This window comes from Rhinopithecus roxellana, chromosome 17 (genome assembly GCF_007565055.1).
Source record: "Rhinopithecus roxellana isolate Shanxi Qingling chromosome 17, ASM756505v1, whole genome shotgun sequence".
Lineage (NCBI taxonomy): Eukaryota > Metazoa > Chordata > Mammalia > Primates > Cercopithecidae > Rhinopithecus > Rhinopithecus roxellana.
The window spans coordinates 9,840,183-9,867,701 of NC_044565.1; the positions used below are offsets into that span (position 1 = coordinate 9,840,183).

The 27,519-nt window shown below is 42.4% G+C and overlaps 2 pseudogenes; both read right to left on the reverse strand.

Annotated features, from left to right (window-relative positions):
• Positions 1-2,087: 2,087 nt before the first annotated feature.
• LOC104681465 lies at positions 2,088-2,603 on the reverse strand (annotated as a pseudogene).
• An 11,062-nt stretch (positions 2,604-13,665) lies between these two features.
• Positions 13,666-14,174, reverse strand: LOC104681464 (annotated as a pseudogene).
• Positions 14,175-27,519: the final 13,345 nt, after the last annotated feature.

Here is a 27,519-nt window from a genome sequence, read left to right on the forward strand (position 1 = left end):
TTCAGAATTGTAGAAGAATAATCCTATGTTGTTTGAAGCCAGTAATGACGTAGTGATTTGTTACAGCTGTTGTAGGAAACTCACAAAAGGTGAAAGAATGGCATTTGCCTCTCTGAGAAGATGTTTCTCTCTGATCTCTCAGCCTTTTCCAACTTGTTAGCCTTTGGTTTCAATTTGGACAAAAGGCAGAGCTCAGTTTACTGTAAAGAGAGCTAGCACCAGAACTCCATTTAGGGAGAAAATCTCCTGGGTAAACCCCTCGACTGAGTTTGTACGTTGCAGGCGTCTGAGAGCCTAGGAGTCAGATCTCATTACTCCTGAGGAGGGTGGGGTTTCCATAGTAGGAGGACAAATTACATTTGCAGGGCACAATCTAACTAGGAAGAAAGAGGGAAGGTTGGAATCAGACATGGAAACTAATAGAAGAGAGGAGGAAGAGGTCAGGGCAAGGAATGATGTGACCCTGTCCTCAAGTCTGAAATAAAGCTGCTCAGAGAAATCTTGGAGAAAGTTGCATTGTGTAGAAGAAACTGCACAAGGGGCTCATTTTAAGTTCCTTTTGCCCTATAAAGCTAATTTTATGTTTCCAGAGGGTAGAAGGTGAACATCTTTTCATGGGGGGAAAGTACTTTACTCAGACTACCAAACCCCCTAATTGTCTGCCAACTGTCCTTCCCTAAAGAAGAATCCAAAGTCACACAGCTGGGAGAAGGAAGAACAGGGAGCAGCCAACAGCTTTATAAAGTGAGAGAGCTGGAGGGAACGAGTCAGGGCCCTCTGGTCTGGGGGTTTCCTGGGCTGGAGGATTCTTCTCCTGCTGCTGCTCTAATATGGACCTCACAGTGTGGGGCTATTTATTAGGGGCTCCTGTGATTTTGTGACCCAGAAGAAAGGAATTGGTACTTAATCAGAATCTATGAGACACTGGTTTAAAAAAAAAATGTTGTTGACATGTTCTAAATTTCTCTACCCATTATAAGAAGAGAAGTACCAACAATTTGACAACAGACACCTCCTCTAACGAGGATTTGCCTATAGTCTTAGATTGGGTTTCTAATGACAAGATTCCCATGTGAGCACCATAATTACAAGCTGCAGGAAACCCTGAGACTGAAGGCAGAAAGTGAGGCAGGGAAGAGATGCTGGATGGTGAAAGGCCCGTCTGCCAGCAGCTACTCATGAGGACCACAAGAGCTGCAGCCCACATGGAAACATAAGAGAATGCCTCTGGGCTATTCCACCTGAGAGGTGAGGGAGTTGGGGTGTTTATACACCTCACCTGTTCCCCCTGATTGAGGGCTGTTCTAGGTGATGCTCATTTCTCATGTGCAGGCAGAGCGGCTTCCCAGCTTCAGAGAGAGCAGTGAGGCACAGAAATGGCCATGAGGGGTCAGCAGAAGCACAGTGAATGAAAAAGGCTGTGGGAAAAGTCAAAGAGGGCAATGTCCATGAAGCAAAGGTGTGGTTGTTAAATCTGGATCTCTGCATGTGCTAGTTCCCTCTGGAATAAGATGCTTGCTTTTCAATTGTAAGCAAATGCTGGAAAATTCAGGCAGGCCCTCCAAGCAGAGCATCAGCAGCCCCGAACCTGGACTTCCCAGACATGTCTGAAGATCACATGATTGGCAATTACACCTTCTATGGAAGATGCACTGTGGATTCTCGAGGAGATCCAAAGGATCTTTCTCTTCTTGTATTTGCATCTTTGACTACCATACTCCCAGGCCTTTTAAAAGCTGTCATTTACACTCTCATTCCCTATATTTAGAAAAATAATCCTACTTGGAATTTCAAGAGTGGCTTATTCTTTGAGATATTATTTCCAACTGACACCATAACTCAGACTCCTCAGGTGTAATAATCTCTTCTTGATGAAATCAGGAGAGACTTTGCCATGTCTGTGCTACTGGGGATGAGGAGAAGGAAAGACAGTTAAGATATACAGGAGGCTTCATAGACCCTTCTACCAAAATTTTCCAATGACCTTCAAAGTTTGACTGCAATTTGAGAATTGCTTTCAGCAGATGAGAGCACCAGGAGGAACAGCAGGGGCAGCCCAGCCTCATACATCTGCTTCCCTGTGTAGTTTATGTTATGACTTGCAACACAGTGGGAGGGTCACTGTAATGCTGTTGACAGTAATAAGCGGCAAAATCATCAGGCTGCAGGCTGCTGATGGTGAGAGTGAACTCTGTCCCAGATCCACTGCCACTGAACCGAGATGGGACCCCGTCTGCAATTTGGTCGCAGCATGAGTTAGGAGCACAGGGGCTTTCCCTGGTTTCTGCTGATACCAGAATAATTTTTTACCAATGCTGTGACTCGCCTGGCAAGTGATAGTGACTGTCTCCTACAGATGCAGCCAGGGAGGATGGAGACTGGGTCATCTGGATATCACATCTGGCACCTGAGGTTGGAAACATAAAAACAAATATTCTTACTATTAATCATGTTATCAGAGGACTTCCCTGAAGTTCCAGACACTACTGAGCACACTGGTTGAGTTCCTAAACACTAGGAACAAATTCCTGGTGTTCTCCTTCCTTACCTGGGAGCCAGAGCAGCAGGGGCACCAGGAGCTGAGTGGGGACCCTCATGTCCATGCTGTGTCCTGACTGAGACTGATTCCTGCACAGGGTGTGACCAGCCTATTAAGAAGTCTTCAAAACAGGGGACTGTGCTCTGGGAACATGCAAATCAGCAGGGGAAGGGGCAGGCTGGGCACAGCTGCCCAACTGGCTCATCTCAGTAACTCAGCAAGGCAACAATGTCTTTAGGGTCCCAGGTCAAACCAGGGCAGCACAGATATGTCTGTAAATAACGTGTTTCTTCCTGGGGACCACTTGGTAACAGAGCACATTTTTTGATACTTCTCAAAATTTGAAATACTGCTGAGTACCTGATGAAATAATATATTCCATTGGTGTATTGGGATTATTTAGGAAAATATTCTTCTTTGTAGGAAACTGATAGTAAAGTTTTAGAGGGTGTGATCATCTTGTATCTGATATGCTCTGAAAGGGAAGGGGATACATTGTGGTATACTTACAACATTTCTGTGAGTGTGAAATTGTTTCGTCCCTTTAAAAAAAAAGAAAATATATCAAGATAATGCTAAATATATTTCCGTTTTCAAATACTTTCAGTATTTTGGAATGACTTTAATTCATTATTATTATTATCACTATCTGTTCAAGCAATTCCCTGCAGATGCACAAAGTTGATACCCTAAGTCCTCAAAGTGTGTATTGCTCACAGACCTACCATTATCCAAACCTATGGACCTCTTTAATGCCAGGGATTTTATGGAATGCATCTTAGTTTTGGTTTCAGGACCTCCGTTTCCTATTCCCTTTTCTGTCATTGGTTATTTCTTCCCAGGATTCATCAGCATGAAAGGCTGACTAGTGATGCTAGATCTGATTACTTTAAAAATAAAAAAGTCACTTGTATCTTCCTCCAATTACAGAAGCATGGATTAGGATACACTTGAAATTATCCAGGGATCATTGTCTCCAAAAAAAAAAAAAAAAGACTAATACCATATTCCCTGAGTAATGTTCTGAGCTGCACTGCCCACCAGCGTGTTCCTGGGGACTCAGAAGGAGCTCCTCAGGAGCCTGGATTCCTGGGGATCAGGTGAAGGGGAGACCTTGGGAAACACCAGGACAGTGAGTCCTCCTTCCTAGTGAGGGCAGCTGCTGCTCAGGGCGTGTCCCTGCCTTGCACTATCAATGCCACCTTCCTGTTACTCTTCAGCAGTGAGGGAACGTCATCCTAACCCAGGTGCCTGCCTCCTGTCTCACATCTAGGACAGAGTCTACATCTCCTTTCCAGCAAATACCCATGTATATGGAGAAATCACTTGGATTTAGATAAAACTGAACACAGACTTGCACCCATTATATCTCACATCTTTAACAGGGGCCAAGGCATCTCAGCCTGGTGCAGTTGCAGAGGAAGAGGATTGAACTGCATCAGCATCAGTGGGCTTCAGCCTGGGGTTCTGGGGAGTATTACTGATGCCTGACTAGCAGTGGTCAAATCACTGTGGCAGAGCCCCTGCACACACCCTCATGCTGCTGATTCAGGGGTCTGAATTTGGCGGGATGTACTTGTTTTGAGGGAAAAGGGGGAAATTTCCTACATTTATGTGTGTGTGTGTGTGTGTGTGTGTGTATATATGTGTGTGTATGTATATACATATATATGGGTGTGTGTATGTGTGTGTGTGTATATATACATGTATATATGTGTGTATATACATATATATGTGTATGTATGTATGTATGTGTGTGTGTGTGTATACATATAAATCTCCTGTTAGTTCTGTCCCTCTAGAGATCCCTGGCTAATACAGGAAGATTATTAAGTATTAACTCATACAATCACAAGGTCTCACAATAGGCCATCCGCAGACTGAGGAGCATGGAGAGCCAGCCAGAGTTCCAAAACTGGAGAACTTGGAGTCCATGTTCGAGGGCAGGAAGCATCCAGCATGGGAGATAGATGTATGTTGGGAATCTAGGTCCATCTCTCTTCTCACATTTTTCTGCCTGCTTATAGTCTACCATGTTGCCAGCTGATTGGATTGTGCCCACACAGATTAAGGATGGGTCTGCCTTTCCCAGCCCACTGGCTCAAATGTTAATCTCCTTTGGCAACACTCTCACAGACACACCCAGGATGAATACTTTACATCCTTCAGTCCAGTCAAGTAGACACTCAGTATCAACCATCACAAGTCCACCCCTTGTCAACTTGAACCCATACACATCTCCTGAGATCATACATAATCTTAAAATAAGGACAATAATAGGGACATAATTACCCCTAACATAATACAACTATCCTTCCTACAACCAGAAATGCACCAATCCCCAACCCAAATACTATTACATAAAGTGAATAGTACTTAAATGCTGATATGAAGTCAATAACTCTTATGTCACCTGATAAAGAATAATGAAATTAAATGAAGATATTTTCTTAGTACAAGTGTATACATGCACAAACATGTTTTTAACAAAAGAGGAAGGAAATACTCATGACAGTTTCAGTCCTCATTTCTGCAGCTGGTCACATGGTCATACCTGGTATTGATGACTACCTTCTTCCACTATTCATTCTATATTTCCTTTGCCTTCAGCAAGCACCTCAGCAGGTTGTAACCCCGGAGGGATCTGGACCATTTATCATCTTACCTGGTTTGGGGTGTAATAGTTTCCTATTGACCTTAATCAGAATGCATGATAATCCCAAGAGATGCCCTAATGGATCTCCTATATTCCATACATACTCTTTCTCACTTCCATTGTGGAGTAGTGGACTGATTTCATCTTGATAGTCTGGGTCAATCACTGCAGCCAACACTGTAACTCCATTCTTAGCCTGTTGACTTAAAGGTAGGAGGAGCCCAAAGTGTCCAGCTGGCCATCTTAACTTCCCGTTTAATGGAATTGCTATTGTGTCTCCTGGTGGCAGCATTCCTCCCTCTGGAACTAAGACATCTAGTAAAGCAGGACGTAATGTCGTGGGAACAGAAAGCAAAAATTTTGCTAGTGGATCACTGGGGTGATAGGGAGTGGTTCCACTTTCACTTCTACCCCTTGATTCCGGGACCTGTAAATCCTGACTATGGGAGAAATAGCACCGTACATTGGGGGCTGATTCAGAGCCTACAAGGCCTTCTGGAGTACTTTGCCCCAGCTCTGCACAGTATTGTAACTTAGTTGGTCTTGTAACTGTGACTTCAAAAGGCAATTCCACCATTCTATCAATCCAGCTGCTTCAGGATGATGGGGAACATGGTAAGAGCAGTGAATTCCGTGAGCATGAGCCCACTGCTGCACTTCTTTCCCTGTAAAGTGAGTGCTTGGTCAGAGGCAATACTATTTGGAATAATGTGATGGTGGATAAGGCATTCCATGAGTCTATGAATGGTAGTCTTGGCAGAAGCATTGCGTACAGTTAGGTAAATCCATATCCAGAGTAAGTGCCTATTCCAGTGAGGACAAACCTCTGCCCTTTCCATGATGGAAGAGGTCCAATATGATCAACCTGCCACCAGGTTGCTGGCCGCTCACCCGGGGGCATGGTGCTATACAAAAGGCTCAGTGTTTGTCTCTGCTGCTGCTGGCAAATTGGGCACTCAGCAGTGTCCATAGACAGGCTAGCCTTGGTGAGTAGAAATCCACATTGCTGAATCCATGCATAGCCTCCATCCTGCCACCATGGCCACTATGTTCATGGGCTCATTGGGCTATAACAGGGGTGTCTGGGGAAAGAGGCTGAGTGGTATCCACAGAACGGGTCATCTTATCCACTTGATTATCAAAATCCTCCTCTGCTGAGGTCACCCGTTAGTGAACACTCACACGGGATACAAATATCTTCACAGTTTTTGACTACTCAGAGAAGTCTATCTACATACCTCTTCCCCAAATATCTTTGTCACCAATCCTCCAGTCATGATTCTTCCAAGTCCCTCACCATCCAGCCAAACCATTGTCTACAGCCAGTGAATCACTATATAAAAACACATCTGGTCATCTCTCCTTCCATGCAAAGTGCACATCCAGGTGCACTGCTCAGTGTTCTGCCCACTGGGAAAATTTCCCTTCACTGCTGTCCTTCAGGGATGTCCCTGGAAAAGGGCTGTAGTGCTGCAGCTGTCCACTTTTGGTGGTGCCTGAATATGGTGCAGAACCATCTATGAACCAGGCCCTAGTCTTCTCGTCCTCCCTCAACTGATCGTAGGGAGCTCCCCATGAGGCCATTGGTGCAGGCTGTGGGAGGGAAGGCAGGGTGGCAGGAGTAGAGACCATGAGCATTTGAGCCACTTCCTCATGTAACTTACTTGTGCCCTCAGGACTTACTCAAGCCCAGTCACATATATACCACTTCCATTTGATGATGGAATACTGCTGTGCATGGCCCATTTTATGGCTAAATGGGTCAGAAAGCACCCACTTCATGATGGGCAGTTCAGGTCGCATGGTGACTTGTTGACCCATAGTCAAATGATCAGTTTCCATCAAAGCCCAGTAACAGACCAAGAGCTCTCTCAAAAGGAGAGTAGTTATCTGCAGAAGATGACAGAGCCTTGTGCCAAAATCCTAGAGGCCCGCACTGTGATTCACACATGGGGGTCTGCCAAAGGCTCAAAATAGCCTCCCTATCTGCCACAGACACCTGAAGCACAACTGGATCTGGTGGGTGATATGTCCCAAGTGCAAAAGTGGCTTGCACAGCAGCCTGGACCTGATACAGAGCCTTCTCTTTTTCTGAACCCCAATGATTATGGGCAACCTTTTGCATCACTTGATAAATGGGCAGGAGTAACACTCAAATGAGGAATGTGTTGCCTCCAAAATCTAAATAGGCCCACTAGGTGTTGAGCCTCCTTCTTCATTGTAGGAGGGGCCAAATGTGGCAGCTTGTTCTTCACCTTTGAAGAAATATCTCGACAGACCCCACACCACTGGACTCCTAGAAATTTTACTGAGGTAGAAGATCCCTAAATTTTAGTTGGATTTATTTCCCATCCTGTCACACAAATGTCTCACCAGTAAGTCCAGTGTGTTTGCTATTTCTTGCTCAGTGGATCAAACCAGCTTAATGTCATTAATGTAATGAACCAGTGTGATACCTTGCGGAAGCAATAAGCGATCAAGTTCTCTTCAAATAACATTATGACACAAAGCTGGAGAGTTGATATGCCCCCGAGGTAGGTCAGTAAAGGCATATTGCTGGTCTTGCCTGCTGAAGGCAACTTGCTTCTGGTGGGCCTTATGGATAGGAATGGAAAAAAACTTATTTGCCAAGTCAGTGGCTGCATACCAGGTACAGATGTGTTAATTTGCTCAAGCAATGAAACCACATCTGGTACAGCAGATGCAATTGGAGTTACCACTTATTTAAGCTTACAATAATCCACAGTCATTCTCCATGATACCTATGTCTTCTACACAGTCCAAATGGGAGAGGTGAATGGGGATATGGTAGGAATCCCCACCCTTGAATCTTTCAAGTCCTTGATGTTGGCACTAATCTCTGCAGTCCCTCAAGGGATATAATACTGTTTTTGAATTACTATCTTTCTGGGTAGAGGCAGCTCTAATGGCTCCCATTTGGCCTTTCCCACCGTAATAGCACTCGCTGTACCAGTTAGGAAGTCAATGTGGGGGTTCTGCCAGCTGCTAAGTGTGTCTATATCAATTATGCATTCTGGCATTGGGGAAATGACCACAGGATAAGTCCAGAGACCCACTGCATCCACTATATTGAACCTCAGCTAAAACTCCATTAATTACCCGACTTCCATAAGCCTCTACTTTAGCTGGAGGACTGCAATGACGTTGTGGGTGGAATCAACTTCAGCTCAGAGCCAGTGACCAGTAGTCCCTGAAATATCTTATCATTTCCCTTTCCCCAATGCACAGTTACCCTGGTAAAAGGCCAGAGGTCTATTTGGGGGAAGGACGGGAGAAAGATTAACTTCATAAATGGTCAGTAATGTAGTGGGGTCCTTCTTCAAGGGGACCTGGCCTCCCCTTCATTCAAGGTGTTCTGGGTCTGTAAACTGGCTCAAGTCTGGAAATTGATGGATGGACCATGAATCTCTGTTTCTGTAATTCCAACTAGTCTTTTGTCTGTTTGACCTAGAAGTTGTCTCCTTATGTAAATTAAGTAGGAATGCATTAGATTTCCTACCAATTTCACTTCTAGGAACACTATGATTAATTAGCCAATGCCAGAGCTCTACGGGAGTCAGACTATTCTGATTGCTGCTTTCTCTCTTCTGTCCATTACAGTAGGTATGCCCACCGTGCCTTTGAGGGTTGGGTACCACCACTTGGCCCCTGCCACTTCAGGGTCCAATTATTCCCAATTGTATTTAAATTTTGTAATTGAGTGACTGCAATTCTCACCGTTAGATCTGACATACAGAGAAGAGCCTTTACAGGGCTCTTCAAAGATGCAGGTGCTTCCCTCGCAAATCAAATAGATTTGCAAAGCGTTTGTCAAGGGTACTAAGTATAGAGTCACTAAACTCCTTGCCTCTCATCAATGATGATTCAGGAGTGTCAAATGCATTTGTTTTCTAGAACTCTCTAAACAGTTCATGTCAAGGACTATCATTGTTCTCCATACTATTAAAAGTACAATCCTTAGCATTTTGGGATTTAATCACATTAAGCAGCCAACTCTAGAAACCCCACAACCAAAGAAACTCCAGAAACCCCAAAACTAATGAAAGAACTGCATTCTTAATATTCTGTTAGTGTAGAACCACTCCTGGTACCAAAATCTGTATTAGTGAGGATTCTTTAGAGGGACAGAATGATAGGATATATATATGACATATATATGTAAGTTAATACATAATATAATCAATACATAAATTCATATTATATATGTGAGTTTACATATAATTCATAATATATATGGATTTATATATAATTCATATATATTAGTTTATATATAACTCATATTTATGAGTTTATTACTTATTAACTTACAGGATCACAAGGCCCCACAATAGGCTGTCTGCAGGCTTGAGGACCAAGGAGAGCCAATTTGAGTCTCAAAACTGAAGAACTTGTAGTCCAATGTTCGAGGGCAGGAAGTATCCAGCACAGGAGAAAGATGTAGAAAGGCTGGGCCAGCCTCACTTTTTCACCTTTTTCTGCCTGCTTTATGTTCACTGGCAGCTGATTAGATGATGCCCACCAGATTAATCGGGGGGTCTGCCTTCCCCAGCCTACTGACTAAAATAAAAATCTCCTTTGGCAACACCTTGACAGACACAGCAAGGAACAATACTTGAATCCTTCAATCTAATCAAGTTGACACCGTATCAACTATCACAGGATTACAGGACTGAGCCATCATACACAGCCTTATTGTATATTTCATACAATTTCCTGATTTTCCCATTTTATCTATGACTTAATATAAAGTTTTCTTGTTATGACCCCCAACATGCTGGTAATAGTTGAAAGCACATTCAAACATATTCTGGGTTAAATCATAACTGGCAAATTTTAGGCCTTGTGGAGAGTCACCTTACTTGCCTGTCAGTTGTCAATTCCTCATCATTACTATCACTTCTAGGAGCACGTTTTCCAAAACCTATTTTCTCTCTATGGTTTCTTTCGAGTTGTTCAACAAGAGGCCCTCCCATGAGACTGGAAAGTCAGAGTACACTGATACCTGAAGTAAAACACATGGAGTTACCGATCCCACAGAAATGCAAACTATCATCAGAAAATACTATAAACACTTCTACGCAAATAAATTGGAAAATCTAGAAGAAATTGATACATTCCTGGACACATACACCCTCCCAAGACTAAACCAGAAAGAAGTTGAATCTCTGAATAGACCAATTACTGGTTCTGAAATTGAGGCAATTATTGATCACATACCGACTAAAAAAAAGTCCAGGACCAGATGGATTCACAGCCAAATTCTACCAGAGGTACAAAGAGCAGCTTGTACCATTCCTTCTGAAACTATTCCGGTCAACAGAAAAAGAAGGAATCCTCCCTAACCCGCTTCATGAGGCCAGCATCATCCTGAAACCAAAGCCTGGCAAAGACATAATAAAAAAGAGAATTTTAGGCCAATATCCCTAATGAACATCAATGAAAAAGTCCTCAGTAAAATACTGACAAATCAAATCCAGCAGCACATCAAAAAGCTTATCCACCATGATCAAGTGGGCTTCATCCCTGGGATGCAAGGCTGGTTCAACATACACAAATCTATAAATGTAATAAATCACATAAACAGAACCAATGACAAAAACCACATGATTATCTCAATATATGCAGAAAAGGCCTCCGACAAAATTCAACAGCCTTTCATGCTAAAACTCTCAATAAACTAGGTATCATTAGAACGTATCTCAACATGATAAGAGCTATTTATGACAAACCCAGTATGATACTGAATGTGCAAAAACTGGAAGCATTCCCTTTGAAAACCAGCACAATACAAGGATGTCCTCTCTCACCACTCTTATTCAACATAGTATTGGAAGTTCTGGCCAGGGCAATCAGGCAAGAGAAAGTAATAAAGCAAATTCAAATAGGAAAAGAGGGAGTCAAATTGTCTCTGTTTGCAGATGACATGATTGTATATTTATAAAACCTCATCATCTCAGCTCCAAATCTCCTTAAGCACTTCAGCAAAGTCTCAGGATACAAAACCAATATGCAAAAATCACAAGCATTCCTATACACAAATAACAGACAAACAGAGAGCCAAATCATGAGTGAACTCCCTTTCACAATTGCTACTAAGAGAATAAAATACCTAAGAATACAACTTAAAAGGGATATGAAGAACCTCTTCAAGGAGAACTACAAACTACTGCTCAAGGAAATATGAGAGGACACAAACAAATGGAAAAACATTCCATGTTCATGAATAGGAAGAATCAATATCGTGAAAATGGCCATACTGCCCAAAGTAATTTACAGATTCAATGCTATCCCTATTAAGCAACCACTGACTTTCTTCAGAGAATTGGAAAAAAATACTTTAAACTTCATATGGAACCAAAAAAGAGCCCATATAGCCAAGACAATCCTGAGCAAAAAGAACAAAGCTGGAGGCATCATGTTACCTGACTTCAAACTTTACTACAAGGCTATAGTAAGCAAAACAGCATGGTACTGGTACCAAAACAGATATGTAGACCAATGGAACAGAACGGAGGCCTCAGAAATAACACCACACACCTACCACCATCTGATCTTTGACAAACCTGACACACACAAGCAATGGAGAAAAGAATCCCTATTTAATAAATGGTGTCAGGAAAACTGGCTAGCCATATACAGAAAACTGAAACTAGACCCCTTCCTCACACCTTATACAAAAATCAACTCAAGATGGATCAAAGTCTTAAAGTAAGACCTAGCATCATAAAAACCCTAGAAGAAAACCTAGGCAATACCATTCAGGACATAGGCATGGTCAAAGACACCATGTCTAAAACACCAAAAGCAATGGCAACATAAGCCAAAATTGACAAATGGGATCTAATTAAGCTAAAGAGCTTCTGCATAGCAAAAGAAACTATCATCAGAGTGAACAGGCAACCTACAGAATGGGAGAAAATTTTTGCAATCTGCTCATCTAACAAAGGACTAATATCCAGAACCTACAAAGAACTCAAACAAATTTACAAAAAAAGCAAACAACCCCATCAAAAAGTGGGCAAAGGATATGAACAGACACATTTTAAAAGAAGACATTTATGCGGACAACAAACATACGAAAAAAATCCTTATCATCACTGATCATTAGAGAAATGCAAATCAAAACCACAATGAGATACCATCTCACGCCAGTTAGAATGGTGATCATTAAAAAGTCAGGAACCAACAGATGCTGGAGAGGTTGTGGAAAAATAGGAACGCTTTTACACTGTTGGTAGGAGTATAAATTAGTTCAACCATTGTGGAAGACAGTGTGGCTATTCCTCAAGGATCTAGAACTAGAAATACCATTTGACCCAGCAATCCCATTACTGGGCATATACCCAAAGGATTATAAATCTTTCTACACATGCACATGTATGTTTACTGCGGCACTATTCCCAATAGCAAAGACTTGAAACCAACCGAAAGGTCCATCAATGATAGACTGGATTAAGAAAATTTGGCACATATATACCATGAAATACTATGTAGCCATAAAAAAAAGGATGAGTTCATGTCCTTTGCAGGGACATGGATGAAGCTGGAAACCATCATTCTCAGCAAACTATCACAAGATCAGAAAACCAAACACCACATGTTCTCACTCACAGGTGGGAGTTGAACAATGAGAACACGTGGACGCAGGGAGGGGAACATCACACACCAGGGCCTGTTGGGGGTAGGAGGGCTAGGGGAGGTATAGCATTAGAAGAAATACCTAATGTAAGTAACAGGTTGATGTGTGCAGCAAGCCACCATGGTGTGTGTATATCTAGGTAACAAAACTGCACGTTCTGCACATGTAACCCAGAACTTAAAGTATAGATGTGTGTGTGTGTGTGTGTGTGTGTGTGTGTGTGTGTGTGTGTGTGTGTGTGTGTGTGTGTAGTTAGTTGTGGATTGGAGAATCACCCCTGGAGAGGTGCTGCAGTCAGCTGAGAGCATCAGCAGCCCAGCCCTGGGCTTCCCAGATGGATCCGAGGATCATCACACCGTACTCAGCACATACCACCAGGGGCAGGTGCACTCTGGCTTCTGGAGGAGCACCTGAGAATCCCCTGTCTCTGGAACCTGCTTCATGAATAACATGCCATAGGCTTTGGAAAGACTGTGGTTTAGACTCTAATTTATTCAGCTTGAACAATTTCTCCTTGAAATACTGAGAATGGCTTCTCTTTTGCTGAACAAATTCCAATTATTCCATAACACACACTCCTCAGGTGGACTTATCTCTCTTCTTTATTCTTTCAGGACAGGCATTGTCACATCTTTTCTGCTGGGGATGAGGATGAAAGAGGCTTAGGGTTCAGAGGAGCCTCCCTGGTCCCCTCTACAAAAATCTCCCAATGGCTTTCAAAGCCTGAGTTTGAGAAATGCCCTCAGCAGATAGAGGCACCAGGAGGAGCATCTGGGTGGCTCAGCCTCACACATCTGCTTCCTTGGGGGTTTATGTTATGACTTGTGACACTGTGGGAGTGTAACTATAACCATGTTGACAGAAATAAGTTGCAGAATCTTCAGGCTGCAGGCTGCTGATGGTGAGAGTGTAATCTGTCCCAGATCCACTGCCATTGAACCGAGAGGGAATCCCAATTTGCAAACTGGATGCAGAAGCTTAGGAGTTTTCCCTGGTTTCTGCTGATACCAGGCTAAATTATTGTTAACGCTCTGACTCACACAGCAAGTGGTGATGACTCTGTCTCCTACAGTGGCAGACGGGGAGGATGGAGACTGGATGGCACATCTGGCACCTGAGATTGAAAACATAAAACAAACATTCATACTATTAATAATGTTATCAGAGGACTTTCCTGAAGTTGCAGACACTACTGAGCACCCTGACTGAGTATATTCTTAGTGTTCCCTTCCTTACCTGTGAGCCAGAGCAGCAGGACCTCCAGGAGCTGAGCGGGGGCCCTCATGTCCATCATGTCTTGACAGAGACTGATTCCTGTACAGGGTGTGACCAGCTTATGAAAAAGTCTTCAGGGCAGGGGGCTGTGCTCTGGGAACATGCAAATCAGCAGGGGATGGGGCAGGCTGGGCACAGCTGCAAGGCTGACCCATCTCAGTAACTCAGCACAGGGCCAGTGTCCCCAGGCTCACCAAGTCAGACAGGGCAGCGTAGATTTGCCTTCACAGAATACATTTCTCTTTGGCGGCCATACATATTTTTCAATACGAAATACAAACATTTTCAATACAAAAATATGTTACAGAACATAATTTTGGATTGAATTTTCAAAATTTTAAATGAACCTAAGACTGGATTAAATAATGTATTTTAAACTTGTATTAGGAGTGTGTAGGAAAGCCACATTTTGGGGAGAAAATTCATAATAAAGTTGTAGAACGTGGGGCTGTCAGTACTTTCAGTTACTCTCAAAGGAATGTGACGAGTGTAAAAGTATTCAGTGCGATACTAACAATGTCTTTCTCAGTGAGAAAATGTTTGCTTTCTGAAATGAAAATAAAAAGACTTTATCAGAAGTGTGTTTAATAAATTCAATAGAATTTACTAATAAACTTAAGCCACTGTTACTTAGCATAATAAGGAAAAGCAATTCACTGAACATGCCCAAAGATGATACCTTTGCCATGCATAGATCTCCATTATCCCAAGCTATGGATCTCTTTCATGCCCAGGGGCTAAAGGGTCTGCCCCTTACTCTTGGTGTGAGAATCCCTGTATTCTATACCCATTCCTGCCTTTCGTATGATTTCTTATGGTTCACCAGCATGGAGGGCCGACTAGTGATGCCAGTTCTGATTATTTTAACTAAATTCTGTTTCACTCACTAACTATAGGAGCCTGGATTAGGATCAACTTGAAGCCCTCTATCAATCTAGGCACAAATAATCCATTGCTTCTAAGTAGGATGAGAAAGACCACATCCCCTGGCTAATGCTCCGAGCTGCTCTCCCCACCAGCCTATTCCTGGTGTCTTAGGTGCATTTGCCCTAGAGCCTGGCTTTCTGAAGAGCAGGTGATGGGCAGGCCCTGGGGAAGGTCCAGGTCCTCCTGAACCCTCTCTCCTTAGTGAGGGTGGACGCTGTCCAGTGCATGTTCTTGCCATGCACCGTCAGTAACCATTTCCTCTTTTACTCTTTAGCAGTGAGTGAGGACATCATCCTGCCCCAGATGCCAGCCTCCCTGTCTCACATCAATTTAGAGAGAGTCTCCATCTACTGCCAAGACACTGCCCATGTAGATGAAAAAGTATTTTGAGTCCAGATAAACCTTAAGCACGGATTTGAACCTCAATACCTCACACAGCTGCCTTTGCCCAGGGCATGTCAGCCTGGTTCAGCAGCAGGGGAAGTGGAGCAAACTACATCAGTATCAGTGGACCGAAGCCCAGGAACTCCAGGGAGTATTTCTCATGCACAACTAGGAGTGGCCAGACCAAGGTAGTGCAGCCTGTGCACAAACCTCCTGCTGCTTTTCCAGGGGACTGGATTTCAGGGAAATGGTGACTGAACAGTCTGCCAGGATCCAGATATCCAGATTCAGAGAGATACATCTCTGGATTCAAATGCACTTTTGTCTTTCTGCATAATTTTAGCAGTCATTGTTACTACACCTTGGTGATTCTACTCATTATACTTAGCTGACTCTCTATGGCCCTTTCTGCTCCTCACTGCTCTCTCTGAACCTGGAGAAGGGAGCTAAGCCTGCATGACTTCATTGCATGAAAATAGCAACGCCCTGGGATGGCTATCAATCAGTGATCACATGGGAGGTGTATACATACCCCAGCTCCCTCATCTCTCAGGTGGAATAACAGAGGCACTTTTTTGTGTGTTTCTATACGGGCTTGAGATCTCATCATCCTCAGAAATGGCTCCTTGCTGAGGCAGCTTTCATGGTCCCTCCTCTCTTCCCTTGCTCACTTACTTCTTTCTTGCACTTTGTAAATATACTGCCTGCATGGAAGTCTTTGTCATCCTTCTCACTTGGGGTACCCAATCTAAGGGACTGGAAATATCCTCATTCTTGGAGGATATCTTTGGTTTAAATTATTGCCACTTCTCATGTATTAATGCATAAGGAAATTCAGAAAAATTAAGACATATTTAACTTATCTTTGCCAGTCTTTCTTAGATTTGACTTTAGCAGAGATTCGTTTTTTTTGAGGTCACAAAATCAAAGAAGCCTTCCACCAGTGGCTGCACACCATGGAGTCCACTTAGAGCAGAGAATCAGAATCCCCAGAATTTGACATCCACACATAAGAGAGTCCTAGAGTCTCAGGTTTTTTCTAGATCTATTGCCTCATAAATCTGCCTTGTGATATTTTTATTCTACCTTAAGGGAAGACCATTGTGGGGATGATGAGAGTTGTTTGTGGAATTAATAATACACCCTCTAAACACATCATTGTCCTAATATCTGGAATCTATGATTATTACTTACGAATATGTCAAAAATAACTTGGCAGACGTGATTAAGAATTTTGAGGTCAAGAGAGTATCCTGAACTATCTGTGTGAGACCATAATCACAGGGGTCCTTACAAAAGGGAGGGAGAAGTGTCACAGCCAGAGAGGAGCTGGGACAATGGAGAGCGATGCTGGAGTGATGGAGGAAGGGACCATGGAGCCAGGAATGTGGGAACATCAGAGAGATGGAAAGCTGGATATTGGATTCTCTCTCTTGAAACCCCCAGAATGAATAGAGCCCTATTTCTACGGGATTTTATTTCACTGAGACTCCTGACCTCCAGAAATGTAAGATAATACACTTGTGTTATGTAGAGCCAGTAAGGTTCTGGTACTTTGATACAGCAGCAACAGGAAACCAATGCTAGGGGAAAGGGTGTGTTTTAGTTCCCTGAGTGTATCACTATTGTCTGTTGTTCCAAATAGTTCTGTGTTGTTGTTATTTGCTGTCAATTTCAACAAGAGACACAAAACAATTTTTCATTTTATTTGTTTATTATTTTTAATTTTTAAATTTTTTATTTTTTTATTGCAGAGAGCCAGCACCAGAATTCTTCTTACGTAGAAAGACTCTTGAGTAACTCTCTGGGTTAGGTCTTGTACAGTCTTGGTATCTGAGAGCCTGAGGTCATCTCTCACAACACATGGAAGAGAAGGGGACTGCAGGTTTGCTGTTTTGATATTTGCAGGTTAAATTAGATGTAAAAGACACAATCTGAGAAGTAAGGACTGAGTCAGAGACATGGGGATGGCAGAGGAGAAAAATGTAGTCAGGGCCATGCAAGATGTAACCCGCCACAATATCTGAAGGCAAGGTACTTGGTGTTTGTAAAGGCTTTGAGAAAATTATCCTTTGTAGACAAAACTGCAGAAGGATCTGAGTTTAAGCTGTGTCAGCGTGATGAGGACCAGAGGTCATGGTGAGCTTGTGTTAAGAACTCCGTGCTGCACTTCTGGCTTTGTCTCTTCTCTGGTTTTTTAGGTTGTGAGTTCCTCTATGGAATGAATGTGGCTCTGTGGCAGGAACATAGTTAAAGTCAGACAGACCTAGGTTCCAAATTCTGCTTCAATAACTGCCGACCAAGTGATTTTTATGCAAATCAGCCATGTGCTCTCATGAACAGTTTCCTCATGTGTAAAATGGGGCACTGAAGATATGAAGGGGTGTCCTGAGGGTTCCACCAGCTGACGCACCATGAAGTGCACATACATGTATAGATAGACACACACATACATGAGAAGAGTATCTAATACCCCTTTTATGCATCCTTGAATAACTCAGAATATGTCAGATATTACTAGTCATAAGTCATTTTCATCTAAAATTATCAGCCTTTATCTTGTGACTAACAGATACCTCTCTGTACACTCTAGGTTTCATGTACATTTCTTCAATCACAAAATTTTCCACCAATCTATTTATGTGTAAGAGATTGCAAACCACCACAGCACATTTAGCCTGTATTTTCCCAGAGCCCCATTTGTGTTAGTGTCCTTGAGCTACTGTCACAAGTTCTAAAAAATGTGGTAGCTTCAAACAACAGGAATGGAATCACTCATAGTTCTGGAGACCAGAAGTCCAGAATCAGTTTCACTGGTATAAGGTCTTGGAGTCGTCAGGTCTGGCTCCTTCAGAAGCTCTAGGGAGGAGTCTGACTTAGCTCTTCCATCTTCTGGTGGCTTCCATTCTCCTTGGCTGTGGACACATCACTGCAATCTCTGTCTCTGTGTTCACATTGCCTTCTCCTCTTCAGTCTATGGTAAGTGTCTCTCTACCTCTTTTTTTCTCAGGACATTGTGATCGCATTTAGGGTCCACGTGATTAACCTAAGATCATGGCCCTATTTCAAGCTCCTTAATTTACACCTGAAAAAGCCCTTTTCCCAGGTAAGACACATGCATAGGCTCCTTGGAATGAAACCTCATTATTTGGGAATAATACTCAGTACTACACCGTTACACAACCAGGTCTTAGTGCTAGTCCTGTACAAATATCACAAGCTTGCACGCTCTCTCTCTCTCTCTCTCTCCCCCCACATCCTGGCTTCCTCCTTTTCTCAAGGTCGTAAATCTCTTCACTTCCCTCAGTGTATCCAGTGACACCTGTAACCAACAAGTATCTCAGACAAGTCTCAATCAATTTAGAAATATATTTGGTCAAAGTTAAAGACATATCAGTGAAACAACCTCAGGATGTCTTGAGAATGTGTGCCCAAGGTGGTCAGGCTACAGCTTGGTTTTACACGTTTTAGGGAGACATAAGATATCAATCAGTATGTGTAAGCTGTACATTGGTTTGATATGGAAAGGCAGGACAGCCCAAAGGAGGCGGTGTGTTGGGGGTTTCCAGGTCATAGGTGAATTCAAAGATTCCATAGGTGGTTGAAAGAGTTTATCTAATGACCTGTGATCAACAAAAAGGAGTTTCTGGGTTAAGAAAAAGAATTGTGGAGCCAAGGTTTTATCATCCAGATGAAGCCTTCAGGCAGCAGGCTTCAGAGAGGATAGATTGTAATTGTTTCTTAGCAGACTTAAAAGGTGCCAGACTCTTAGTTAACTGTCTCTTGGTCAGGAAAGAGACTTGTAAAGGGGTAGGATTCTCTACAGTATATAGATTTTTCCCACAAGAAACAGTTTTGCAGAGGCATTTAAAAATACATTAAATAAAAATATCTTGGGGAAAATACTTTGGTTTCTCATATGTTGGGGTCCGTCCTGCGTACTTCAGCTGAACGATAGATTAATAACGTATTTGAACACCAAGATTTCAGTGAAGGAGCTGGCCAAGGAGGCCGGCTATGGACAGAGAGACTTGTAGCAGCCAAGCATGCTGGCTAGCTGCCCCTGCCTCCATTTATTTGGCACAGATTAATGACAAAAGCTTTGAGTCAACACACCTGTGGATAATTAACATGGTTGCCAAGTAGAGAGTAATTAAGTACCCATGGTTGATCAAAGGTTATTCTTAGGAACACATGAGTAAACAAGCTAGTTAGATAAACTCACCCACATTCCTTTGTATCTTCTTCAGTCCATCTAACCAACGGTAAAGGAACTAGGCTGCCTTCGGCCAGATCTATTACTGAAGTCATGCGAACTCTTAGGCCTTCCAAGACGGTTTGTGGCTATTATAACTATTCCCACCAGCCTGACTGAACCCCCACACTCCTAGGGCTTGGTATCTGTCAGGTTGGTATCTTATTGCTACAAAGAATTTGCTTTGTCAGTCTCAAGGTCTCTGTTTTAATATTAAAAGCTGGTCAGTTGTGCCTGAATTTTAAAGGGAGGAGGATATATTAAGGCATATCTGAACATCCATTCCCATCATGGATGGTACGTGTATTTTAGGTTGATTTTGGTGTATTTTTGGCTGAGAAGAGGAGTTCATTCAATTGGCTAGGGTGCTTAGAGGTCCATTTTTGGTTTACGCCCCTGTGTCCACGTAAGAGGCACCCACACAGGAGGGCTTGCACAGAACCTGGCTTGCAGGGCTGCTTACAGACCTGCTCTGTTTCCTGTTGTCATGAACAAGGAAGGACACAGCCAATGGCAACCCTCAGTCATATAGGGAGAAGCTGTGTCTGCAGAGGACAGTCATGAACTGTGAGTCTAGAGACCTGTGATTGTCTTCAGGGGCCTGTGGTCTCAGTTTTCATGGGAGTTGTGTGGGCACTGGCTCAAATAGCATCCACCAGGATTCTAACCAGAATATCTCATTCACATAAGGCAGCAGGTGATATGACAGCACAGAGGGACTCTGTGGGGCCAGCTGCATGGGGCACTCTGGGAGAGGCACTGGCATCCGTGCTAGGTAGAGCTTCTTGCAACTTCCCAAGCACATACATTTGGATCTCTTACCATCATCTTAAAAGACCATTTATTATTCTGAAGGGAACCACTGTAATTAACTAAGATAACATCTTTAATAGCTAAGAATAAAAAAGTGATTATTTTATTGCTAAGATGATTACAAGAAAATAAACAAACAAAAATAGCATGAAGGAAAAGAGCAACACTAGACTGAGGGCTTTGGGTAAGAGGTTGAAACTCAATAGTGAAGCACCTGGGCCATCTTCTGTCAAAGAGAGAAACAATCAGGAAAAGAAATTGTGCAGAAGAGGCAAAATCTTGCTTTGAACAAGAATCCTAACAGGAAACCAGAAGTCTCCTTCCTGAGCATCATGGTGGTGTCAGGAAGATGCACATAATCCCCACATTCCATGTCTTACAGTTTTCAGCAATTAGGGCTTCAGCATGAATTTAGAAGACACCATTCACTTCACAGCAGATGGGGACACAGTCATGGCAGTGGTAAGAGGCAAGTCTGGGCTTTCAGTCTCAGAGCACAGAGCAGATTCCCCACAACTCCACAGCCTGGTGTCTCCTCCCAGATGTTCCAGATGTTCCAGGCCATTCTTGCCTTGGGGGCTCCAAGTTGTTAATGGGACACTAGCCCTCTTCCTTTCCCAGGGTGTCTAAGAACTTGGCTGTCTTTTGGGAAGTGTGTGGTTTGTTTGCCATCTAGAGGCTGGTTTCTGGTATAGCAACTTATAGGCTTTTTCTACTTGTGGTAACCAAAATACATAAATAAATTGATCATAAATAATAAATTGATTTAATGTACAGAATCTGCAAAAAAAACAAAAAAGATCAGTGTAAGAGCTTAAAAGGAGTCTGATGAGGTTAAAAAGACAAACTACTTTCGGTGGAGGACAGTTAGAGAAACAGATTTTTTTTTAATCAATGACATTTTAAAACTAATTATCAAATGATTAATAAGAACTTGAAATAAGCTGCTAAAATATAATTTTAGACTCAAAAATTATTTCTAAGAATCATGTAAATACATTTTCAGGTTAAAACAACCAAAAAATGTGGGTTTATCCACAGGTCCACTCAATGGAAGATTTCTCAAATGTGTACTTGGAGCAAAAATAACATTTATTTCCATTTGCAAGTTCAAGATTTTTGATCTTTAGAAGAAAACAGCTTTCCCTTCACTCTGTTCCACTCATGCTGCTGAGGATGGGCGTGGGGGCAGCAACTGTGAGGAAGGAGGGAAGCTGTGTGCTAAGGGTGGTCGTGCCTCCTGCTCATCTGAGTGACCTCATGGAGTAGGTCACCAACACCACCAAGGACACCTGCCTACCGCTGCACTGCCATGGCACAGACACAGAAACCTTGTCACATTTGGTCAACTGCAACTAGAGGCTTCTTTGTACCAGCCAATTTTGATTCTCCTCGTATCTTCTCTCAGGTTTAGGGGATTATTTACCTTTCACCGTTTTGTTTGGAGAGTGTAGCCCTTTGTTACATCAGTGTTATATAAGTTGTTTGTTTGTTAGTTTGTTTGTTTGTTAAATATATCTAACCATCTTGAATGGGTTGGGACTAATCTCGTGTCTCACAGCAAAGAAGAAATTCAAGGTCCTTAGATGCTGTCAATCACATGAGGGCTAAAGATGACAATAGCATTTCTTAGCTCTGGGTCATACTACTTACAGTTTGTGTTCCCCCCGCCACCAACTTTTTTTTTTGTAAGACAGAGTTTTGCTCTGTTGATGAGGCTGGAGTGAAGTGGAATGATCTCAGCTCACTGCAACTTCCGCCTCCTATGTTCAAACCATTCTCCTGCCTCAGCCTCTCTAACAGCTGGGATTACAGGCACATGCCACCATGCCTGGCTGATTTTTGTATTTTTAGTAGAGACAGAGTTTCACTATGTTGGCCAGGCTGGTCTTGAACTCCTGACCTCAAGGAATTCACCTGCCTCAGCCTTCCAAAGTGTTGGGATTATAGGCGTGAGCCACCATGCCCCGCCACACTTTGTGTTCTTTAACTGCATTCTGTGTAATGCCTTTTAAGCTCAATGATGCATTTATTGCTATGTTTAAAAAATATGCTGCACCACTTTTATTTTCATTTGAGGGCTCCAGTGTGATTGATATCTATATAAATATTGCCATACAATTTTTAAACCGAACAGAAATGGAACTTTGGAATTTTAATTGCACTTACCATGGAATCTGTTATCTTGGAATAAACAATCATCTCAAGTGACTTTATACCCTTAGCCTGAAGCGGATCTTCTTCTGTTGATTCAGTCATTATTTTGTGTCTATCACATGGTGTTATGACATTTAGCTCACAAGACAAATTATGAGGTTCAATATCATTTAGAACACTATATTTAATAAAATCTATGAAAAGCATAGATGCTCCATGCATTTACAACTGAAATAGAGAATTCAGATTCCTTTTCAGGTAATGATGTAACCATGTGAAAAGAATGCATTTCTGTATCCTTTGAAACCTTTTCTTATGAAAATACAATAATAAATTTCCACTTTAAAATAGTACTTAGCCTAAATACTTTCAACATTTTTAGAATTTGGAAGAGAAATAAAAATCTAACATAATTCTGAATGTTTCCTTTTGAACTTGAAATAAACTTTATATTTTCCATCTTTGAGTTTATGCAGTTTATTTTCAAAGGCCACTTTTGGAATTGTGAAAACCTGCTTTTCACTTGCCAAATAATAACTAGGAGTAATCAGTTTTTCACATTAGGATCTCATACCTGCCATGAGTTTACAAAGTCTATTTGAATAATCCAACATCAAAGATTTTTACTCAGTGTCCTTAGCCATACTCCCCCGCTGACAGCTTGTGCACAGTGCTTTCTCCTGTAAGACACTGGAGAGGAGGGTTTAGTGCGAGTCAGAGAGCAGAATTAGGGAGATGGGAGACTATGAGTTCCCCAACATGACTAAGTGCCATCGTGTATGAAATAAACCCCAAGCTGGTCATTTCCCATGTATGTTCTACTTGTGTTGTCACTAAACTGCATTCATGGTCTGGTTATTCTGACAGTTGCACATACCTGACAAATGTGGGCAAGACAGGGAGGGTGAGGATGTGAGCTTTCATTCACTCTCCCTTCATCATAGTTGGTTGTTCCCAGGGCACATGGCCCCCATGAATTCTCCTCCTTATGCCTTCCCCAGGCTGTGGCAGCTGGTGGGGATTTAACATTTGGGATCTGAGGTGCTATTGAACTTCTCAGGGACCAACGTACTCAGCAGCAAACCCTGCGCTGACATCTCCAACAGCCTTCTGTTCTGGAGACTCAGAAACTCTGCTCAGCTGCTCCCCCAGACAAGCAGTGCATGTGGGCAGCTGGGCCAACCCAGCAGGGAGGTTTCTGTTTGAGGCTGTACCACTGTGGGAGGATACTCTATACTTTGCATGCAGTAATAAACCCCAACATCCTCAGCCTCCACCCGGCTGATTTTCAGTGTGAAATCAGTGCCTGACCCACTGCCACTGAACCTGTCTGAGACTCCAGAGGCCCGGTTGGAAACCTCATAGATCAAGAGCTGTGGAGACTGGCCTGGTTTCTGCAGGTACCAATCCAAATAGGTGTATCCATCATCACTATCCAAGAGGCTCTGACTAGACCTGCAGGAGATGGAGGCCGGCTCTCCAGGGGTGACGGGCAGGGAGAGTGGAGTCTGGGTCATCACAATATCCCCACTGGTCCCTGAAATAATAACAGAGAAATGCAAGGTTATATAGATCATTATGAGCAACTTTCAGAATTTCTCTTGTGATATTGATTTACATTAACATTTTTAAAGTTTTTATTTATATCTTGAAAAGTAGACTTTCTAAAATAAACCCATTATTTACTAGCCAGCAGGGAACTCTTTATTTTCAAGTTCTGAATCAGAGCACTGGTCATCGTTCCCTGGAGGTGAATCCTGATTACTCATCAGACACACATGAATTCCATTCCCTGGAGCATGGACCATGTGACTCTGTCATATTATTGGAATAAACATGTGAAGCTATGGAGCCCACAGAGCTCACCTCCCACCCAATTCTCCTCCCTTATCTCCTTCAGTCCTTACCAGGGAGCCAGAGCACCAGCAGCCCCAGGAGCTGAGCAGGGAGCCTCATTGTGAGAAGGTGACCTGAGGAGTCCTGATCAGTCAAGGCAAGGTTGGAGCTGAGCTTTTATCTCAGACTCACAAGGGAAGGTCCTCCCTAGGGGACAGTATGCAAATACTAGAAACAGCAGATACCAGACAGCCCATGGTGGGTGCAGTGGGGTGGAAAAGGTTGATGGGGCAGGGGGAATGTCTCTTCTGTGAACAATGTGATATAAAATGTTCCTTGGAACAAAACAGAGAGAGATTCAGTGAAGTCTACCCACAATCAAGGGAAGAAGGATCTGAAGGGGAAAGTTGGGACCTTTTGTAGGGATGCACTGTGTAGGGCATGACTGTAAGAAGGCACCAGAACCCAGACCATGTGGAAATGTGTGTCCAGGATGCATCTCTGGGAGGCGAATGCCATCTGGCTTGACTTCCTGCCAGTCAATCTAGAGAAGGAAACAGCTCCATCCCCACTAGCACTGTTGGACTGAGAGCCTGCAAATAAAAGGTGGCCTGGAGCTGCCTCCAGTTCAAGGGCTCTCTGGTACCTGCTGTTTCCAGGATAACTGTTCAAGAATGTTCAGCTCAAATACTGGAATCTGCCCTGCCCTGGCACCTGGTGAGTGAACCGCATAAGAGCTCTCTGTCCAAGGGCCTCACAGAGAATGACGTGAGCCTCTACATTAAGAGCTAAGAGCCCAGTGTAAGGAAAAGGAAAGAGAGACAAAATTTTATGCCTCAGGCAGTGAATATAAAAATCCTGGTGACCAGTTGTTCAATCTGAGATCTATCCCATCATAATCATCTCACATATGCAAGGTTAACCAGAGGGATTTTTTTTTGTTTGTTTGTTTGGTTTTTTTTTGTTTTTTTTTTTAGTACAGATGGGGTTTCACCATGTTGGCCAGGCTGGTCTTGAACTCCTGACCTCAGGATATCTGCCTGCCTTGGCCTTCTAAAGTGCTGGAATTACAGATGTGAGCCACCGTGCCTGGCCCAGAGGACTCTCTTAAGGGAAGAATCTTCTAGGTTAATGATACAGAACAAATAAGAAATAACTTTGCATGATGTTTTTTTCCAAATGGCGTTACAAAGTTCCCATGCAGTCTCCCTGGTAATGTGGAATCAGGTCCCGTCAGGGCTTCCAGGTTCTTGTCAACTCTGAGTGAGACATGAGCCTCCCCCAGCTTGGAAGTGACAAAACCACAGCCACGAGTCAACAGTTCACAAGGAAATTCTCCATGTAGGAAGAGCAAGAACTGCATTCCCAGTTTTATGTCTCCGGGTAACCTGTACCTGCAACTGATATTTTCTTGAGTTTATGTAAAATTGCTCACAGTTTAGGGATGTGAATCTACCACACAGCTGATCATTAATCAGAAAAACAACCACACTATTCTTTATTTCTCAGTGATGTGCTTCATATTCCATTGCACAGCTCCTGAAAAATAGTGCCAACAATAAATACTTTCACAAGGACAGTCACATTTCTGGAAAAAAAAAAAAAATCTAGGAACAATGAAGGATTAACTTGTAGAGGTATGTAACCTTGTGTAATTTAACACAAAGTCATACTGAATTGCCCAAGAAAACAAATAAATGTAATTCTAGGTAAGATTCCAGAAGAAAGCTTGGTTGGAATATCTTCAGGGGAATCTACCAAAATCTCATTTTTAATAAGATCAGAAAAGATAACTGAGTAAAAATGATATTGAGCTTCAAATGTTGAACTCCATGGAAATAATGTGGGGTGACAACATCAAACTGTAGCTACGAGGTAGGATTGGAATAAAAGCTTATATTTCACTGTTAAAATTTTCTTTACTCTTTTCTCTTATTACATTTTGCAAATTTTGTGTACTTCACTTTTTTTTCTTATGATGTCAACAAATTGTGATCTGCTTCTGAGTGTTGAAAAGGACAGACTCTTAATCATGATAGTGAAAAGAAGTTAGAAACATCAGAAGCTGAAGGAATAGAATAAAGCGAGATAAAACATAAACAGCCTAACTAAAATAGAACAAAATCATCCATTTTCTTGCTAGTTTTAAATAATTATTCTGAAAAGGTGTTAATAATCAGTTTCATCCATTATCTAATACAAAAATTTGAATTGCAAGAAAGTGATTAACAGGAAAAAATTGTCTTGTTTTCTTTTACTATAAGCCAATTCTTGAAAATATTGTTTTTACATAGTATTAAGATTGTTTGAATTTAATACAGCATTGCTATTTTCTATGAGAATGAATGAACCATTAAGAAGGCTACCACCGGGATTTTAACAAAAATCTCATGATTTGTCACCTTACATATTCAGAAAATATAAAAATCTGTACAAATCTTTTTTTAGTCAGAAAAGGGTTTTGAAAATACCCTATTTTACCTGTAGACTTAAAGAACAATATTAATAATTCTGAACATAAACTTCCCTCTCTTGTCTGTTGACACATTATACCAAGGTTTTCACAACAGCAGACAAAGCTGGTCACTCCACAGTGGACACAGGTAAGAAGGTGTCAGAACAGTGTCCATTTGACCCAGGTGGGGAGCAGGCCTCTGCATGTCTCTAATCTGAACCATGGTCACCTGAGTGAGTAAGGACTTCTACAGGCGGGATTTAGTGTGGCTGTGTCTCCTTTTCCTGATGCCATTAGTTTGGGATCCATATAATTGAAAGGAACTATATTACTTATATGATTTGGGAAGAGAGTCTTGGAAGTGGAATTGTTTGTGTTCATTACCGGGAGTCAGTGTTTATGAGGTGGATACTGTGATCCTGTTTGTATGGGGTTGAGGGATTTGTTGGCTGACCAAGGAAAAAGAGATGACCACAGAGGGCAGAAACATACACGACCTCTATTGGGTGAAGCTTTGACAGGTTTGCAGCGAGAAGTCCCTCACAGCAGGAGGTAGCCCAGA